Source organism: Apus apus, chromosome 4 (assembly GCF_020740795.1).
Source record: "Apus apus isolate bApuApu2 chromosome 4, bApuApu2.pri.cur, whole genome shotgun sequence".
In the NCBI taxonomy this organism is placed as follows: domain Eukaryota; kingdom Metazoa; phylum Chordata; class Aves; order Apodiformes; family Apodidae; genus Apus; species Apus apus.
The window spans coordinates 50,135,451-50,153,891 of NC_067285.1; the positions used below are offsets into that span (position 1 = coordinate 50,135,451).

Here is an 18,441-nt window from a genome sequence, read left to right on the forward strand (position 1 = left end):
GGAGTTCCAGGAACCCGTCCTAAGAAGTATAGAGTAATTTTACTTGAAAGAATTTGAACACTAAAAAATAGACAAACATATTAGAAATAATATAATGCAAATACTAAGTATACCAAGTCAAATTTTGTTACACTGCTCTTAGCTTTACCTGCCAGAAAAAAGTTCCTCTCCTATTTGAGTTTTTCCAGTGTTGCTTCCTTGTCTGTCTTTGGCTTGCCAAGACAAAAATTCTGTCTCTGTAAAGCATAAAAGTTATGTTCTGTAAACCTATGACTGGTAAAGGGTCCCAAAAAGTCTCTTAGCATTCTGTGTTGCTTCTGCTGTTCTTTGGTGGCTCTTTAGGTGCGAACAAATCTTACTTTGATCTAAATGACAGGCAGCTATTATAGATCCTGATCCATGATTGTGGAGTCCAGGTATTCCTAATGTTCCTAATTCCTAATTGTGAGTGTCAGTGGAGTAATTAAAGCAATATGACTAGAGGAGTGAAAGTAAAATCAGGCATTCTGGGTTACCTGTGAAAAAAAGGACAAAGTGCAGAATTTTCCAAATCCTGAAATTACTGCACAGCTAATTCATTCATATGGATTTGATCTGAAGAGCAAAGTAGTGATAGTGGAATATCACCGTTTCCCATAAAGAGCTTAGTGACCCCTGAAAAAACACAGGAAAGAAGATGACCAAGTTTTTCAATACGTATGTTATAGCTTGTGTTGTTTTTGAGTAATAATTTAATTTTATAGGGTTTTTTTTACCTGACAAAATGTAGAGAATGCATAGGAAATTAATAATTCATGTGCAATCTCATCTATTCTTAGTTGTTTATCCTCTAGTTCTTGCAGATTAATATCCATTACCTTTCATAGCAGTCTCTCTAGTCTCTCTGCCATATAGGACATGATTTGTTCTAACAAGGAAAAAACAGTAGTATCTTTTGAAGTTACTTGCTCACCAGTCTTAGATGGTCAGTATTTTTCTACACCAGTGTACATTGTTTTCTTCAGAATAGAGCCTTGTGTGTTGTACTATGTCGGATATGCTATAACTATTGGACCTTTGTCCTGAGAATTTGACAGATAGATCAGTTGGCACCTACTTTGTTTGCTTCGCATATGGAGTAGTTCTCTACTATTTTTTTATTATAAATTTTTTTTTTTTTTTAGAGAGGAGCAGGTAGGATGCCTCTGGATGACTTTTCCATTAGCAGGTGAACGCCTCAACTCATGGTTGTGTTCTTCACTTTTGTCTTTTCAGACAGTGCTTATTTCACTCTCTAGAAAGAAGACAGAACTTGGTGAAAAGCATGAGGGCACAACTTTACAAACAGATATTAAACTCTGATACCAGCCACTATCATGGCTGAAGTTTATTTTCCACTTATATTGAAGCTAAGAAACATCTCTTATTGCACAAAGACAGACTATGTTCAGGACAGATTATGAAGTGAACTGTGTGTGAAGGAATGTAGGGACGTCTCAGTAAATTTGGAGTAACAGAACAATCAATCGCCTTCATTGATTCTGGGTATTTTTAAACCCAGCTTAATATACAGGATGCACTGATGATTTTGTTTTAAGCTGATACAACTTGGAAATGCTTGCTGTTGAGGTCAATGCAATGCTTGATGTCTTATTTTAGAATAGTATCTACTTAAATTCCATGATACATCTTTATTTCAGATTTAAGTGCTACATGTAGACTTATCTAAAATTTTTAATACCATGTCACAGGGTCTTTTAACTAAGGGCTGAAAAACACATGTGAGTTATTCAGGAATTTCTTTTTAAAATTTGAAAATACAGTATGAGAAGCTGTATAGTGAAATTCATATCAACCCATTGTGCTGGTTTGGGCTAGGACAGAGGTAATAGTCTTCATAGTTGATGGTATGAGGCTCAGATTTTCATTGGCATCAGATTTTCAGCTTTCCTTCAAAGATGGAAAGCTCAGGTTGCTCTTGCTATCAGCTCCTGGTCTCACAGTGGCTCTGGCATGTGTTATTCCAAATCTGGTCAACTAAATTGCTGATTTGTATACTAGAGGTACATTTTCAAAAGCCATATGCCAGTGCATTTGCAAAAGCAGGTTTTTAACAAAACTTATTTTGGATATTTGCAGGTGTATGTACAGAGCTGTGTTTTCAAATGGTAACTTCAGAACTGCAATAATTTGGCTGTAGTGAAATACCAGAGAAAGGAACCAGGCAGGCCTTTGGGCATTGCCATCTGTAAGGATGTCTTCATAAAGAAACACAGTTAAGACAAAAATAGCCAGTTAGACAGACATGAGTGTAGGAAGGAGACTGAGGATAAGTCCTGTCTGGAGGGTTGGGAAGTGGACTGTTTGCTGGGACATTGCATTTCCTGAGCTCAGGGATGATTATTCTTGCCTTAGTACTTGTAGTGTATGGCATGGTAGATAATGCAATAGTGTGTATGTAAAATGTAGAACTAAAGTCAGAAAATAATTCAGACTCCTTAATGCAGCTGCAAATTATTTTAGTATTTCCATTCTTCCAACTTAGTTCTCGACCATACAGATATGACCTTTTGCATACTGGGCAGTATTGTACTTTGTGAATTTTGCTACAACGTAGTAGTAGTAGCAGCAAACTAAGTGCTTAAGTAAAAAGATTAGGCTTATCTGTGCAGTGATACAGTTAAATCTCATGAGGTCATGAGAGCTTTCCCACTGGCTTTAATTTAAAAAAAATAATAATATTAGTAACCTTGTCTTGGTTTTAAAAAGAGCTGGGGTTTTTTGTTTATTGGTTTCCCCTGTAGGAAACACCACTAACACAGACACTTTTCATTTAGTTTTAAAACTGTTAGTGATTTAGCCCAATTTCAGTTGATGCTTTTTTTTTTTTTTTTTTTTTTTTGCACCTTTTTTCATTTCCCCCGCCTCTGTTGTGTGATTATAAGATACTGCTACGTTTACAAGTACATTTTGTTGTGTAGCATGATACCACTTACATTAAAAATTCTGTCCTGGTTTAAGCATTATTGTTACTGGTTTTACTGCCAACTCGGAGCCAAACCGTGACTAGTTCCTATGGTAATTTCCTTGGTTCACCACAATCATCATCTGCTAGGTTGCCCCCAGGTGTCTACCTCAGCTACTGTTCTCTCTGTAGGTGTTAGTGTTGATACACAATGCTGCTAGCTGTGAGGTAAAGATCACAGAAAGAGGCCACTACTGGCATTCCTCCTTTCCTGTGTTCTTGTATCTCTTTGTCTTGCTTACCTGCCTCTCCATCTCAGTTCCATTAAGTCTTTGAGGCATTTTAGGTTCTGTTCAGTCTTAAATCACCGTTTAAAATACATTATTCCATCAGGTTTCTGTTCAGAGAGACAGCTAATGAACCCCTGTATTCATAGTAGCTGACCATGGAAGTATACATGTGTTGGATGCATAGTTGTGGGCCCCTGCAGTTCATTTCAGAAATGGTCACTAGCTATCCTAGGAGATTTCAGCAATGAATTCACAGATGCCCCTGCTGGATCAAAGCCAAGGGACCAATGTAACAAGCTAATGTATTTTTTTTAGCCATATCTGTAAGTGTTGGTTTTGCTGGAGATATTGCCTTCTGTAAAGGGCAAAAGCCATTTAAGCAGCTTATACAGGAGTTTATTGCCTCTCTTCCATCCCAAAGTCCACATCATTATTGAGGGGGGAAAATGGTAATAAACAACCAAGTGTAAATATTTCATAGTAGTGGCTTAGTGATTTTAAATAGGCATACGTGTACACATAATGGGAAACAACTGAGAGTCAAGTCATAACTTAGGCTACTCACGATAGACATTAGACAACGTGTATCAGGGTTCAAAGTCCCCAAAAGTTTGTCCTTCTAAGTTTACTTGTTGTGTTTGTTTGTTTGTTTTTGAGTTTTTTTGGGGTTGTTTTGGGTTTTTTTGAGGGGGTGGTTATGAAAACTGCACACACATGCAGCTCCTGTTCTTTGGCAGACATTCATAGTGAGGTGTAAATTGTTGAAGCCCTCTGTGGCAAAGTCCATGTTTTTCAGTTTTTGCCTTTTTTCTATTTTTCAACTTTTAATGAGGAAAGGGGAGGAAATTGCCTGTCTGGATGCCTTTCTGAGTGATCTGCCCTAGTTGTGTGTGATTTTTTGGTCCTGCTCCAGCAGGGGGATTGGACTTGATGATCTTTGGAGGTCCCTTCCAACCCCTAATATTCTGTGGTTCTGTGATAGCTAGATTATACTTGTCAGGTAGCAGCAGTTACATCAGCAACTCCTCAGTAGCCTTTGCCACTTTCTAATAATAATAGAAACTTATTATGCAGCCACAATTGTGGTCAATTTATTCAGCTAGTAAGGTGAATTTTGCTGGGTCAGTTATGTTATTAAGCCTCACATTCACTCATGTGGTATTCTCACCAAGGTCTAAAAAATCTTATTTTCATTGACTGAAGAAATTCCTCCACTGGAGCAGAGTACCTTCTCATTGCTTAGAAAGACCACATAGCTGTTGTGTTAAAATGTGTAAACTGGGGCCTTTATCACAAAGAAGCTAGGCAACAAATAAAAAATATTTTGAATTGCTGATTAATGAATTTTTCTCTCTTTATTTTGCAGGTACTCCGAGTATGGATTAGTTAGAAGACAGAGCAAAGCCATTACTACAGATAGCAAACAATTGCATCTCATTCCCAGTGACATCGCTGTGGAGATGCAAAAGGGGAACACCAAATTCTAAGACTTGCTGCAGGTACAACAGGAACAAGGGATAAGAAACTCTGACAACTCAAGGGCATGAGAATAACTGAAGAAAGAAGGTGCTTGTTAGAAGGGAAGCATTTAAAGTTTACGTGTGGATACAGATTCTATAGAGACTAATGATCAGGTCCCTGAGCCTGTATAACATAGCACGTGAAAATGATAACAATGCATTTACAGACTTTATTTTCACAGATTTCACTTTAGATTTTGTTTGCACTTGACAGGCCAAACTGTACTAGGTAGTTAGAAAACTTTTTTAAATTTTTTTTTAGCCAGCAGAATGTTTAATGCATTGAACTTAAATATTTCCTTTTATATGTTTCTAACATGAAAAAGTTGTTTATTTGGACACTGGTTGTCCACTTAGTCATAAAGAAATGGCCATTATGCCAGAATGTTTTCAAGAAGAGTAAAGTAACCAACCTGTAAGATCACATATATGAGCATCTCGTGCTCACAGAAAAGTACACACCAATATTTATGTTTAATTTGATATGTAATTAAAAAAACCCAAGCAACTCTTATCCCAACTGTATGAATTTATAGTCACATAACCCAAAGTTAGGTAAAGAAGAAGCACTACAGGGCTCTGTAAAATCTCGTAACATGTGCATGGCATGTTCCAGAGCATTTTCTGAGCCAAAAAACTACCCTATATATATTAGCAATAAGTTGCTCCCTAAAATAACCTCATCTGCATACTTGTAGTCTTTCTAATTTTAGTCTTACTGATTTCTTCTGAAAGGTATCAGTGGTTCCCAGAAGTGCAAGTCAGCTAAGAATAGGTCATAGCAAAAGTTTACAGGATTCAAACATTGTCACTATCCTCACTTTCAGTTTCTCAAGTAAAGGTGCAAAATGAAGCATGCTGCAAACTTGCTTCGGCTGTTTGTAGCATAAAAGGAACTGTTTTCTTACCTTCCAAAGGCATGTTCTACTTCAGCAGTGGCTAAGAGCACAGCTGATTTTTCTGTGCAGGTCCTGCATTGTCTGAGACTTGCTTCTGAAATAATGTTGGGAAGAGGTAAATTAAGTTTACACAAGTATGGTAACAACTTCTAACCCATTACAATCAATGATACTGATTCTGAATAAGGTTCCAGTTTGTCCAGTATCTTGCCAATGCCTGCCACTGTTAAGTAGTGGTTTTGAGGTGTCTGACCAAATTCCTCAAGACATTCAGAATTAGGAGTTATATTTCTTCTGGTTGATGCAGGTGTTAAAAATTTTGGGAGGACAAATTATAGGCCTAACTTTTTTTTTTTTTTTTTTTTTTTTTGTGGGGGAGTACTTGTGGTAGGTTACAAAGGCAAGCCTCATGTGAGAAGAGACAACCATACCTTTCTGGGGGTAATCAAGATCCTGTGATAAGAGGAATGTCATTATTTTGCACATAATCATTACATTAAATATTTCATCGTTTGAGGGACAGCTGCAAAGAAGAACAACATAATTTCTGTGTGATGGTGATGTATTTTTGACCATACACGTCAGTCTGAAAGTATCTAAAGCTAGATTCAGAGTTACTGCTTCACATAAAAAAGCGGCACTAAACCTGATAAGCCGACAGGTTTTAGTATTACTGAAGTACTTTAGAACAGCTGAAACATATTTACAGTGAACATTTTAATGAAGGATAATATTAACTAGTTCTATTATTCTAATTTGTCTTTTATTTGCATATGATAAGGATGTGAGCCTTTATTCTCTACTGTCAGAAAAAGAGAAGGCACCAAACAAAACAAAATGCTGTGTAGACAAAACACTCTAGTGCATGTATTTTATGTCCCTCCCCTTGGAAGAGAGATCCAAAGACCACCAAACATATGGTAGATGATGGTCACGTTGCTCAGTGAGGGGTCAGGTGCAGCTACACTGAGATGACAGAGACACTCAGTTTCATGGTTGCTGCAGTATCATAGGAGCAGCTTCATGCCTGCCAAGGTAGCCTATGCTGCTAAGGAGAGGGAGCTTGTGAGTGGGAAGGGACTGAAGTCTTTTAAAACTCAACCGGTTGTTAAATACATGCTTTCCTCAATACATTCTTGGCACATTTTTAGATACTGTAGCAGAAAGTGAGTTAGACTAGAATACCTTGCAGATCTTTAATTATTAAAACCTTTTAACAAATAAAAATATGAACCCTTAACCTACATTTTGTACTCACTTGTCAGGGATGTGTATAACTACATAAAACACAAGACACTGGAAAAGCAGGATTAGTGTATATGTATCCATGTTTTATCTCTTTGCACCCCTGTCTCCTCCTTTTAGTTTTGAATAATGACTTGGGCTAGGCTGAATTTAAATGGGAAATCCATGTTCCCTGAAAGTAATACTGTATTATAATTTTAAAATATATTTGTTAGAATTGGAAACAGGAGGGGCATTAGACAGAAACGTCCCAGAGACTGTCAGAGAGAGAGGTTGTCTTTAGTACAAGTAGGGATTTGGGAACTTTCCTGTTAACATCTATGTTCAATGCAGTCTTGCAGGAGTAGTCTTTAGAGACTAAACTTTTCCTCCAGTAGTAGCAGCAACCATGTACTTCTAGTTATTTGTGCTGAACAGGGATTCAGCAGACAGCTCAAGGTGCACATGAGAGTTCAGACACAGCATAAAGCTTGTGCAGAACTATTTCCTGTTGAAAATCAGAGTAGCATGTTCTCTCTGTGCCAGTGCTGTTACTGGCTGCAAAAGAGGTGAAAAATAAAACAAAATTATCTACATTGCACATGAGTGTCTCTCAAGTGATGCAGATATACTGCCAGTCCAACATGTTTTTTTTTTTACAGAGGGATGTTACAGTCTCTTGGCCTTGGATAACTTAATTTCTGTTTAGACCATAAAGGTACAAAGTCATACATGCCAGTGTCATGAAAGAGATATTCATGCTGTCTGGAGACCCTGTTTGGAGAACCATTATGCTACAGTAGGCTCACTCCACACAAGTATTTGTCAGGGAGATTTCAATCAAACCTGTGCTCTTTATTTGTGCCTATAATAAAGTAATGAAAAATCAATTACTATGTAGAAAAAATTAAGCAATATATGGTTCTGCATTAAGTAATGTAAAAGCTGTGCATGGTGGATTTCCTGGCAGTAAAAATTTGATCTATATTGGCATGAACACACGACTGCATTTTTATCAAATCAGATGGAGCATATGTTACAGTGTTTATTCAGATTTTATGCCAGCTTTCTGTCAGTTGAAGAGGATAAATTATGCCTGATCCAACATAAAGTTAGAGTGGTACAAACAGACAATATCTCATCTGATAGGAACTCTCCTAGGACAAAATTATTTCTTCAAGCTGTTTACTATCTCATATAATGGTAGCCTGCTAGTCTAATATGCTGTAAACCCTATGTATTCCTTACACAAATCTTCTTCAAGTCAGAGCATGTCTATATCTGATTAGCTGTAAATAGACTGACAATTTTTTCCTCAGAGGGAAAGAAAGAGAGAGTCACAAATTCAAATTATATATTACACCTTAGGCAAATACAGAAATGTTTCAGAATATGATTTGTATAGACTTCTCAAGTGTACTCATGTATAAATGTAAATAATGAGATGGGAAAAAATGAGTCGTGATGATAATTAGGAACATAATTCTTGAAATGATGGGTTAGGTTTGGTGCATATTGTGGAAGAAAAAGGATTTGATTTTGTGCTTTCCACCATGTTTCTTCTTTTAAATATGCAGCTGCTGTGTCATATTATGGATCCTTGGCATTTCATTCTGAAGATGAATTGTCATGACACTAGTTACTGGAGGTGAAGATAGTAAACAAGAACATTACAATGTGAACCAGATGATTTTTAAGATTTCCTAAGTCAAAGGGCTGAATCTGTCGGTAGGTGTATGTTGTTTTTAAGGTGTGTTTGAGTTTTATTAACTTTGATATAAAGTTGGCTGAGGTTATTGTTGGGATTTTGTTAATTGTATTTGAAATTCCATTAGAATTTATGAATTTGCTTTTGTCACTGCAGTATTGTCTGTCTTTGGCCAGGGATTGTAACTGTCTGCAATTCAGCACTCAATGACTATGCTACTTAACATTGTTCAGGCAACTGTGGCTACTCATTTCTGCACTTGCACTGAAGTCTTCACTAGGTTGGCACAGCAGGTTTTTTTTGGTGCATAGTAGACTAGCCCATGGAACTGATTTTAACTAAAGTACAGCAGGGATTACAAAAGCTGGTACTGCCACTGATTTATTTTTTTTCTTCCCTCCAAACTATGTAGTATATGGAAACAAATGGAGCAGGCAGCTTACAGCAGACCTGGCAAAAGGGTATGGTGGTGTGGGATAAAATGAAAGAAGGATGATCCTGACAAACTCTTAAAGGTAAGAGCATATCTGTACCTTCATTCCAGGAAATAAGTAGAAAAAGGTATTGTGAAATAGACACAGTCGTATGAATACAAAAATACATTTGAAGAGTAGAGCATGAGCTGTGAGCAGTAAATCAACTTCATTCTGGTATGACTACATCTGCACCAATTGTGTTGGTATGACAATGTTAACAAAAATGTTATCCTAACAGAGCTCTATTAATAAAACTTTTACTGGTATAAGACCCCTAAAAATTGAAATAATCAACCAATAGCATACTCATCCAAAATAAACATTGCACACTCCAAATTCAGCAATAATTCCTGTTATGCAGATCTTATTTAAGAGTTTGTAGAGCTGTAATTCTACTAAGCTAGCATTTGGGGAGAATGCAGAAGTTCCTGTTTAGAAGCTGAAGAGCTGTTCCATCTCTCTTTGCTACATTTTGGTGAACTTTCCAAAATCATTCTGGGCACAGCTGAAGCATCTTTAGTATTCTTCTACTACTATTTCTTCTACCACTACCAAAAAGCTTGTGTTTGTTCTCAGAATGGGACCAGATTGTACTGAGAGATTGGTATTTTCAGTACAGTTTCCTGTGAAGGAAAACCTAGACTCTTGGCAGCGTACAATTATTCAATTAATGCAGAGCACTCCCATCATTTACTCCAGATACAGGGTCTTGGACTCATGACCATTCCAATGTAATCTGTACTAGCAGTGCTATTTTAAGTGCAATCACTGTACATTATATGCAAATACTTAGATGTGTACAAGAAGTGAACTTAAAATATGCTTTGGGGTTCAATTTTGCAGAAAGTGATGCTTCAGAAAAACTCATCAATAGAAAACACTTCCAAGAGAAAGCTGATCAGATATGCTAAATTAAGCTCTGATGGTGCATAGTAGATTGCTACATATGTAGATACTTAATCCAAAATATGATTTGTGTATTTGACTTACACCTGCAAGACAAACTACAGCCATCCTGTGTGTGATTACAGTGTGCTTGGGGGCACTGAATGGGTCTGGCTACTGATCAGCAGTCATTATAGAGGCATTCTCTTGGATAGGCTGGTTTGGATGCTCAGAGACTCTGGAGTGACCACAAATCCTAAAGCAAAGAAACTACTGAAGAATTTGGTTGGCCCAGATCAGAGGGTCTGATCTCCTTGAAAGGACCTGTTAATTTGTGGTAAACCTGTGGGAATGAGAGTGATGTAAAAAGAGGGTGTATTTGATTACTCCTGATGCAGTTTCTCGTAAAATAATAGCAAATGTGTGTCATACCTTTAACTGTTAAAAACATCATTCATTTAATCTTACACTGTTACTTCATTATAATACTCATATAACTGTACCTACATAGAAAACTTTTTTTAATATTCCCTCAACTACTGTGCACATAGCTTACACTCTTGTCTGAAATATCTGCTTTTGTTTGCCACTCTGAAGTTGTGGTGGTTGAATTAAATGTTAAAATGCTAGTTTATCACCAGGTTTACTCTCTCTCTATATGCACACCCTTTGAGTCAGCATTTTGCTCCAGCTCTCCTTTGTGCTTCCCACAAGTGCTGTGCTGAGGTCTTAAGTGTTCTTGCTCCCTCAAAGAGGTAAAAGTACAGGAAAGACTAGAATTCAAACTTTTTGAGAGAACTTGTGAATTGAGCTGGGTCACTGGCAGGCTTCATGCAAGATCCCATTAGATCAGCACATGTGAAGATCTCAGAGAAGAGAACTGATACATGCTGGGTCTTTATCAGAATTCAAACTAAAAATGATATTTTTTAGAGGCACTGGTAACTTATTCTTCTGTTTTGGTCATGGACAATGTGGAAGTGGATAGTTAGTGTCATGTGACTGAGGAATGCTTGTATAAGCATGTCTCCAAGGGATCTTTGGCGAACAGAAATTTGGTCCCTCAGGTATGGACATAGTCCTGTGGTCCTCCTCCTTCCTGCTTGTCTTCCTCCTGGTGTGCCTGTTGCTGGCTGGTCTGCCATCAAAGAAATACTCTGGCCATAAACTGTGCAGAAGAGTTTGTTAAGAACCATTGTTTTCACCATTGTAAGATATTGGTGTAAATATGATGTTGTGTACACATAGTATTTATTTTCATTCCTGTAATTTGGTGCTCCTAACACGTCATGTGGATAGGTTTTGGGATGTTGATTAGCTTTTGTGAATGCTGTTTACCCCAGTTTAAGTTACTATAATCCTTACATAGTCCAAATGACAGGTTTTTACCAAGTAATAAACCAGGAAGCCACAAACTTTTTTCCCTCTTTTATTCTGCAATCTCTCTTCAGCCCCCTAGGTGACTGCCCATTCTTAGCATACACTTAAAAGCCACCACATGATGGTGCCTTCAAATGGTGACCTGTAAGAGCCAGCTCAGAGCTGGTAGTTTCTGCAGTGAAGTAGCCACTGTTGTTTATGCTCCCTTGCCAATCATCTCAGCTTCCAGAGAACATGCCCTATCATAAAAAATGTGTATGAATAAGAACATTTTGATCACACCAGAAGTAATTAATCATTATACAGAAATACCTATAAAACCTTACCAACTCATATTTTTAATAAGTAAAATCCTAGTTAGCCTTTTTTAGATATAAATATTTTTTAAAAACACCCTTACATTGCTCTGGTAAGGCAAAATGCATAGAAACATTTTACACACACAATTTATATTTGCATACAATTATTATAATTGTTATGCTGTTCACTCCCAGTGTGCTTGAATCTCATTGCACAGCGATGATAGTGGCACACCTAACTTTGTATTTGTGCACAGGTGAGAGAAAAAGAAATTTTCCCAAACAAAAATTCTTGGAAAGACCCTAATGCAAGGCAAAGCCACTTTCTGATTGCCTGAGTTGGTCTTTAAGGCCTTTCAGCCTTACATATTAATCTTCTTGTAAGTAAGCAGTTTCGGCAAAATAAATCAAGGCCTTATACCTATCCCAAGGCTTTAACCCTCTAAATTATTGTTATCTAGAAAGGTTGAACCAGGTGATCCTTAAGGTTCCTTCCAACCTGGCATTCTGTGATTCTAAGATTCTATGAAATACACTTTTTTTCCCTATGTCAAGGCATCACATGGGCTCTGTACTGTTATAAACAATATTAAGGAAGAGTGAGAACATGCCCTGTGCCACAAGCAAGCCCCCATTTCCCTCAGTGCTCTGATGTGACTACTAACAATATCAGAGCTATGGACATTTCTTTGATTTCCAAAGCATTTGAAATAGGAGGTGGAAAAGACATGATCTCCACAATCTGGAAAGAGACTCAAAAAACTAAGATCAGCTCCTTCTTTGCTACTTTAAAAACTGAAGATAACTCTTCACCTTTCAGGTTTTGCTTCTAGGCTCTGAGCTCCTCAAAATAACCTGCATTACCTAGTGACTACATGGCAAACTTAGTGGGGAATTTACAAAAAGGAAGTTTTTTGTGACTTTGTGAAATACTTTAAGAAGGTCAAGAGAGAAAGAAATAAGAGTTTGGGGAAATGGGTAAGTGATGAAAGGACAGCCTGAGGGTTTGCTTTGACTGCTGTTTAGCATGAAACCTGAGCATTATCCAGCTTTTTGTGCTTAGAGCTTCATCAGAGTCACGTACATGTTGCTCCTTGGTCACAGAATCACAGAATAATTTAGTTTGAACTGATCCTGGAGGTCACTTGGTCCAACCTTGGTTCAGAGCAGGGCCACTTGAGATCAGGGTGATCAGGGCCTTGTCTTGCTGAGTTCTGAATATCTCCAAGGATGGAGAGTCAATTGACCCCCTTGGACAACTTGCTCCAGTGTTTGACTAGTCTCATTATGATTTTTTTTTTTCCACAATATCTGTTCTATCTGTCCTACAATCTGTATATCTTACTATCTGATCCAGGACCATTTTAGGAGGTAATTTTGTCTCCTCTGTGTCTGCTGCTCTTGTCTCTTCTTCCAGTCTTGGACTCTGATGTTAGTGGAGCACGAGGGGTAGGAAATCACCAGTCAGGACAACACAGAGTTAGTTTGGGAAGTCTTCTGATTCTTAAAGCCAGAGAGGATTTTGTGTCATGCTTTGGACATGGTCTTAGCATAGCTCCCACTGAGGAACTGAGCTGAGGGGTATCTTGAGGGCTATCTTTTGCTATAGTTAGCCAGGAGGGTCAAGGTTTGCATGTGTACTTCAGTGGAACTCAGTTTTGGTATGTTTTACTTTTTTTTCCCCCTGATTTGCATTCAGGTACTAACGACCCTGCTGTTTCTCCAATCCCCACTCTGCTCCCAGAACAGCAGGCAAATGTCCTCACAAACACTGGGAATGGATTACTGTGCCTCAGTTTATTGCAGCACATAGAGTCATATACTGCAGCCCAGGAACTGGCCAATAGACACACAGGTACACAGTGCCAGAACAGACACAGGAAAGGTAGTGTTCCATGCACAGTTTTCCCAACAGCAGCTTGTTCTAAGGCGTTCCCAGGACCCACCTAAATTGCCAGCTCCTTGTTCCTGACACCCTTTCAGCTGTGCCAACACTGCTGTTTATGTGTATGTTTAGGAACTGAATCGTGAAACTAATTTAGTCAAACTGCCTAACAATGCTTTTTTTTCCAGAATTTTTATTTTATACTTGTTTAATTCGTTGGGCCTGATTAGCAGTGTGGCCTTGCAGACAGCTGTGTTGATAAAAGTCACATAGCTGTCAAGAGAACAGGACAGACAGGAAGGGAGGAAAAGTTGTTTGAAGTCCCTTAAGTCGATATTGCTGTCAAAGGCAATGTATCTTCAAACTAACAGCTTTGTGGTGTTGCTGCTGACGCTGAGCTAAGCTAAGCTATTGCTGTTGTTGAGAGTCCAGTGTCGATCTTACAGTCCAACCCCAGCTCTGCTGACACATCCATGGGTATGACCGTACAAGTTTGCTAATAACCTCTGAATATCTGTCAATTCTCACGGTCCCCACAGTTCAGTAGACAGTGGTTTCCAGACTGGCGTTGAGTGAGATGCACTTTACCATATATTTAATCCAGAGTAACAATAGTCAGCCAGTGAGAAGACTCAATTCTTCTCTTCCCCCAAAATTATGAACATCAAGTGCTTGCACCTCTTCTCTTGCACCAGGTCAAAGGGTCATGCAATGCAAGAAGAGTCAATTCCCTTTGAAAATCTGACAGATAACTAATTTTTTTTTAATATATATAAAAATTATTTTTTTTTTTGGTAGGAACACTGGCCTAAATTGGAGGGATTAGGAAAAGCAGAGCTAATGAGCTAATTCTTCAGTGAGGATATAGCTACTGAAACACTTAGAAAGGGTTGCCTCATAACCTTGTGAAGTTTTTTAGAAGGAATTCCTTGCTCTCTGCAAACCCAGGACTACGAATTTTCACAGCAACACTCTGAAGCTGTGGAATAGAATATGAATTAACAGTGTATTTAAAGCTGAAGTTCTTATTTAAATTCTTATGTTAATTTCAGTCTGCCACTGATGTCACAAGTGTACAGTAGGAATAATTTTACTGGAATCACAGACACTGCTGTGTCCCTTGTGAAGTAATTTCTACCTGTGTAAAATACATATGAAATGTTACTAAATCAAGCCAGCATTTTATACCCTCTTGACACTCATATTGCAGTGATGTAAATTACTGAAACATGAGGCATCAGTGAATAAAATTGCACTAGAATCAAAGTCTTGTGTCTGAAACTGATCCCATATAAGTGGTTTGTGCTGTTATTTTAATGGAAGGTTGCAAAATTGAAAAATCATTAGTAATCCTGCCAATGCTTTAGCATTTAAAAGGTCCTATTTTCCATTTCCCTATAGTCCCTTTATGCTACTCCATTAGTTTAAAAAAGCCATAAAGAGAGCACATTTAGCCACTTGGGAATATTTTCATTTCTGTGTTGCTCTTGCCTTTGGCATAGTAGGTATGTTAGGTTGTGGCTGAGGAGAAAGGGTCATGACTGGCCTGTCTTTCTGTTCCAGCTATTCTTGGTTGCTGGAACAGCTCCTAGGGGCCCCAGGCTGCCAATTGTACTAAAATTGCTGGTAGCCTTAAGAGTATTCAAGGAGTAATTAGCTACCAAATGTGGGTAATTGTGACAGAGTCTAGCTAATACTGCTTGTGTCTGAACAGACTAATTAAAGGCTGCACACATGAGAAGAAGAGAAAAATCCTCATCGTTTAAGGAAAAGAATTATTATAAGAGAAAATTTGATCTAGTATTGAAAAAGTATTCTGTCCCTTCTAGTAGGATCCTAGCAGATTTTGTTAATTAAACTTAAAAACGAAGCACAACTAGAGTTTTTTAATTACATACTTTCACTGTGGGACCCTTCATACTCTGCTTTTGCTTTCGTAAAAGCCATTTTGTATTTTTTACAGAAAGGTTGTTCAGTGCAAGAACATTTAAAAATTAGTCTTGCCTATAAAAAATCAGGAGTTCCATTTCTGCTAGATATTTGCTAATATGATCATAAAAATCTTAAATCTCAGCTAAATTTTCTATGCCTCTAGCTGTGCTGCAGGAAATAACAAAATCTCTTAATTGCGGGAGTCCCATGTATACCTGCTTATATCAACTCCTTTCTCTAGTCTGAAGTAGATCACAAATTTACAGCCACGAATACAGGTGTTAACTTATTATAGCAGTTGTAATTCCTTTTTTATAGACTGCTTCAAAGAGCACCTTATATAGCCTAGTCTCCCTGTTTAAATACCTTCTTACTCTACATTATGAAAGTGAATTAGAAATAACATATTGCAACTGATCTTTGTTCTTCAAAATAAGATGAAACAAAGCTCTGTTATTGAATGCAGCCTTTATGTAATTTATGGTTGTCTTTTCAATACAAATCTGTCAATCAGCAGAGTTTATGGGTAATACTTGCTTTTTTCTTCTGTATCCTCTCTATTGATTTGCACTTGGGAATTCATGTAAGTGAGATGTTCTGTGTTGATGTGAGAGCTCCCATGGAAATGTGAGGACATGGTAGCTGATTCTCCTGCTCTCTGAACTGAGAATTTGGGTGACCTGACTGGCAAATCATAAAAAGACTCTTAGGTAAAAGCAGCAGTGATACTGGTTCAGCAGGACAGTGCAATCTGAAATAGTCTTCTGGTTGCTTTAACTGATTGTAAGGCTGAGGATTAAAGTTCTGTACATGATGTACGTGAAAAGATGTCAGAAGGGCCTATGACAGAATTTCAAGAAGTCTCCTTGTTAACAGTCTTTATAATGGCAACGTATTTTGGTGCTCCTTGATATTAACTGAGTACTACCTTGCTGTAGAAACTGCAGGATTGATGAAGTAAATGAATGTGTAACACATGCAGCTTCCATCTGGATGCATGAAAAAAACAAGACAAAGTTTTATAGAAGTCTGTGGTTTAGGCTGGGTGTTTTTTTTGTTTTGTTTTCAGTTGACAGTAATTAGCAGCTCACACATGAGAAAGCTAAATTTTTTTCCCCCTACATTCAGATGCAGTGCTGTGTTTCCTGTGCCTACAATTGCTCATAATCTCATGAAGATGTGTTATTTCTCTGTTTCTTTTTACTTTAAGGTTTAGTGTGATGTTTCCTATTTTGCCCAATGAGCCTGACTCTCCCTTTTCACTTCAAGTGGCACAACTTGAAGTACCTCAAGTGCCTGACAATATACTTCAGCCTCATCCAAGAGCAAAAGGTTAGCCTGATGACCAGAGTGCACCTCAGAGAGACCTGTGTTTAACCACATTTGGCTAAAGAAGGATTTCAGACAGATTTCCCTCCTCTGACCAAGGACTAATACCATTTTGTAAATTGGAGTATTACCACTATGGTGTTGTCCCCAGCTAGATCACATTAACAGAGGACAATGATCTGTCCTGACTTCCTTCTGGAAATTCTGTGTGGTTACACACAAGTAAATGTAACAGAGCACCTGCAGGCCCACTGTTGGCAGGTGCTTCCTGAGACAACAGCTTCAAGCAGCTTCCTGATCAGCTCCCTAGTTGCTTTAATTTTATGTAGGCATGCAGGCATCCTCTGTGTCACAAGCTTAAGCATGAAAATGGATCTCTGAGTTTCAGGGAGATCTTCCATCTCATTAACAGCTAGCCTAAGCATTACCTAAGACCACTGTACAAATTGTCACTGCATTTGCTGCTGTGTCCTCCGAGCTGTCCAGTGGTAAAGTGGCTTTTGTCTGAGTGGTTGTGAGGTGGCATGATGGTGTTTTATGGCATAGTGCCCTGTCAAGGGAAGAGCCAGAGATCGAGGAGGGGACAGGACAGCTACTTTCCATGAGTCTGCAAACTCAGATTGCCTTAAGTTGCTTGTGAAACTACAGTTATAGTCTTCAGGTATTTCTAGGAAGAAGCATTTTTCTATTTTTAGATTAAAGGACATTGCCACTCTAGTTTATCTAAGTAGTCCTGCTACACAATACTATTATATATTTAGAAATCACTGAACTCCTTAATTAAAAGGTCAGCATATTATGAAAACTATCACAGTACACTTCTCCGTTCTATTAGTACTAAGAGTTTTATAATTTATGCTAGAACACTTTATTCCTTTATAATTATCTCACACATGAATGTACATCTTCCCCGAGTAATTGTGACATCTGTTTCCACCAGTCTATGTTTCAAGTGTATGTACAAAGACTTTTACCCTGAATTTCAGGATCACCATTAGCTCTGAGCTCATCCAGAGGCTCTGAATCATGAATAAGGAAAACACATACTAGTACTTGAAATTAGTGTGCATATTGCTATGTGACATTAATACCCTTCATTGTTTCACCCACTCCTTTTGAAGGAATCCATTCCCTCGTTAGGGTTGGATTGGATGTCTAATGAGGGTGGATTTGTGGCATGCAATCTGCACATGAACAAGCGGCACCAGACTCACTTTTCTGTGTGAAGAGTACACTGTGTAACAAGCTTTCACATTTCATTTTCAGAAGTTAAAATAAAGAACAAATTCATAAAAAGACATACCTAATTTTAAAGCAGCGAGGGTCAAAGTCAGGCAGTGCAGGCTGGGGCATAGTACAAGGAGTCTTAAAGCACTGAAGGCTAGCAAGATAGGGGTAGGGTTACCTCTGGACCAGGACTTGCTTCATTGAGCATGCCTGTGAATGTAATTGATCAGCTCTGGAAACGTATTTGCTACTGGGGAGAGAAGTCTGCTCTTACCAACTTCGGGCTTTAGAATTTGATTGTACATAAATAAAAGCAGATGTTCTCCAGGATAGAAGGTTTATCAATTTTTTCATGTGTTGTTTGGGAGTTGCAAATTATTTTTTTTCCTTTCAAATTCGTTCTTCCTTCATATTTGCATGGATATTTGCTTTCAATGAGCAAA

General features: G+C 38.0%; 1 long non-coding RNA gene across 1 annotated transcript; it reads right to left on the reverse strand.

Annotated features, from left to right (window-relative positions):
- Positions 1-1,126: 1,126 nt before the first annotated feature.
- LOC127384228 (uncharacterized) lies at positions 1,127-18,146 on the reverse strand. Its single transcript, XR_007889388.1, has 3 exons — positions 18,075-18,146; positions 5,663-5,747; positions 1,127-1,273 (listed from the first exon to the last, which is right to left on the reverse strand). It is a non-coding gene; the product is annotated as an uncharacterized LOC127384228 (long non-coding RNA).
- Between the last annotated feature and the right edge of the window lie 295 nt (positions 18,147-18,441).